This window comes from Triticum aestivum, chromosome 1B (genome assembly GCF_018294505.1).
Source record: "Triticum aestivum cultivar Chinese Spring chromosome 1B, IWGSC CS RefSeq v2.1, whole genome shotgun sequence".
Classification (NCBI taxonomy): Eukaryota; Viridiplantae; Streptophyta; class Magnoliopsida; order Poales; family Poaceae; genus Triticum; species Triticum aestivum.
In genome coordinates, this window is record NC_057795.1 from 551,149,408 (window position 1) to 551,152,501 (window position 3,094).

Genomic DNA, 3,094 nt, shown 5'->3' on the forward strand with positions numbered 1-3,094 from the left:
ATATTGCACTTGTATCACCATCTCTTCGCCGAACTAGTGCACTGATACAATTTACCATTGTATTGGGTGTGTTGGGGACACAAGAGACTCTTTGTTATTTGGTTGCAGGGTTGTTTGAGAGAGACCATCTTCATCCTATGCCTCCTACGGATTGATAAACCTTAGGTCATCCACTTGAGGGAAATTTGCTACTGTCCTACAAACCTGTGCACTTGCAGGCCCAACAACGTCTACAAGAAGAAGGTTGTGTAGTAGACATCAAAGGAGTGTTTTGCGTTTCCATTGAATGTTATATCACCGCGTAGACCGGGCATTTTGAGCTTTAAGTAGGCATAGTGCGTCACCGCATTGAATCGGGCAAAAGCGGTCCGTCCGAGCAGTGCGTGATAGCCGCTTCAGAAGGGTATGATATCAAAAATCAAGTCTTCACTACGGAATTTATCAGGCGAGCCAAAGACAACTTCCAACATTATGGAGCACGAGCAGCGGGCCTCTACGCTAGGTATTACTCCTTTAAAGGTAGTTTTCGTGGGCTTGATTCTTGACGCATTGATACCCATTTTGCAGGCGGTGTCCTGATAGAGTAGGTTAAGGCTGCTGCCACCATCCATGAGGACTCGCGTGAGATGGAATCCATTGATGATTGGATCGAGGACCAGAGCTTCTGATCCTCCATGACAGATACTGGTCAGGTGGTCCTTTCGGTCGAATGTGATCGGGCAAGCTGACCATGGGTTGAATTTTGGGGCGACCGGCTCTACGACGTAGACATCCCTTAATGCGCGCTTGCGCTCCTTCTTGGGGAAGTGTGTGACATAGATCATATTCATAGTTTTTACCTCGGGCGGAAATTGCTTCTGCCCCCCTATGTTCAGTGGGCGAGGCTCTTTATCGTCGTCCTCGTTGGGCAGCCTTTTCCCCTTGTGTTTGGCGTTGAGCTTGCCGGCCTGTTTAAACACCCAACAGTTTCTTTTGGTGTGATTGGCAGGTTTATCGGGGTTGCCATGAATCTGGCAAGGCCGATCAAGTATCATGTCCAAACTAGATGGATCATCTTTGTTTCCTTTGAATGGCTTCTTCTGCTGTCCGGATTTTGAGCACTGAATCCGGCATTTACCGTCGTGTCTTCTGTATTGCTCTGACGCTTGTTCTTGTCGCGTCGTGGTTTGCCATTGTCGTCTCTAACTTCATAGGTGCCTGGGTCGCTGGTGTTATTGCTTCTATGAGCGAGCCAGCTATCTTCTCCCGTGCAAAAGCGGGTCATAAGTGCGGTAAGGGCTGCCATGGACTTCGGTTTCTCTGGGCCGAGGTGTCGAGCAAGCCACTCATCTCGGACGCTGTGTTTGAAGGCCGCGGGGGCTTCGGCGTCTGGAAAATCCACAGTTTGGTTCTTTTTAATTAAGAACCTGGTCCATAGCTTCCGGGCTAACTCATCGGGTTGCTGGATTATATGACTAAGGTCATCGGCATCCAGGGGCCGAACATAGGTACCTTGGAAGTTGTCTCTAAAAGCGTCCTCCAAGTCTTCCCAGCTTCTAATAGAGTTTTCAGGGAGGCTGTTCAGCCAATGTTGGTCCCTTAAGTTTTAGGGGGAGGTACTTGATGGCATGTAGGTCATTACCGCGGGCCATGTGGATGTGGAGAAGAAAGTCTTCAATCCATACTGCGGGATCTGTGGTGCTATCATATGAGTTAATGTTTACGGGTTTAAACCCTTCTGGGAATTGATGTTCCATTACTTCATCGGTGAAGCATAGGGGGTGTGCGGCTCCTCTTTGTCGGGCGACGTCACGACGTAGTTTGGATGGAGTCCGTATGCGGTTTTTGGCCCGTGTGAGGTTATGTGTGTCGCGCCAGGCTTGATGTCCGTCTTCCTGTGCTGGTGCACGCCCTCGTGACCCATACATTGATCTTGCATGTCTGGCTCTATTGTCCAGGTCCTGTCGCAGGTCCGGACGTTGTTTCTCTGCCTCTAGGTCAAGGTGGCGCGGGTTGGTGTTCGGCTTGAGTTTCCGCTCTGTCCCGACCACGAGGTGGCCGGTCGGGTCCGTCAGGTGCATTACATGATGTCGGTATAGGCTCCGGTACCTCCTCGTCAAATTTGGAGAGCAACCTCCATTTTGGGTAACTTTTAGTTGGGCGCTCGAGGCCGTATTTCTCGGCTGCCAGGACATTAGTCCATTTGTCATTGAGTAAGTCCTAATCGGCTTGCAGTTGTTGCCGCTTCTTTTTCAGGCTTTGGGTGTGTCCATCATGTATACGTCGTATGAAGAAGTGGCCGTCCAGCGTTCGGTGAACGGCGGGTTCTAGCCTTGCTCTTCTCCGGCATCGTCGTCCATGACATCGATGTCTTCAAAGGCGTAATCAAGCATGTCGGTTAAATCCTCGACAGTGGCTATGAAGTGGGTGGTGGGTGGGATGTATAATTCCCTGCACTCAGCCCCCAGTGCGGGTTGAGCATAGTTCTGTTGGGGAACGTGGTAGTTTCAAAAAAAATCCTACGCACACGCAAGATTATGGTGATGCATAGCAACGAGAGGGGAGAGTGTTGTCCACTTACCCTCGTAGACCGAAAGCGGAAGTGTTAACACAACGCGGTTGATGTAGTCGTACGTCTTCACGATCCGACCGATCCAAGTACCGAACGTATAGCACCTCCGAGTTCAGCACACGTTCAGCTCGATGACGTCCCACGAACTCCGATCCAGCAGAGCTTTACGGGAGAGTTCCGTCAGCACAACGACGTGATCACAGTGTTGATGATGCTACCAACGCAGGGCTTCGCCTAAGCACCGCTACGATATTACCATGGTGGAATATGGTGGAGGGGGGCACCACACATGGCTGGGAGATATCAATAGATCAACTTGTGTGTCTAGAGGTGTCCCCCTGCCCCCGTATATAAAGGAGTGGAGGAGGGGGGAGGGCCGGCCCTCCTATGGTGCGCCCTAGAGGAGTCCTCCCACCGGGAGTAGGATCCCCCCCCCCCTTCCAAGTAGTAGGAGTAGGAGTCAAGGAAAGGGAAAAGAAAGAGAAGGAAGGATGGGGCGCAGCCCCTCCCCCTAGTCCAATTCAGACTAGGCCTTGGGGGGCG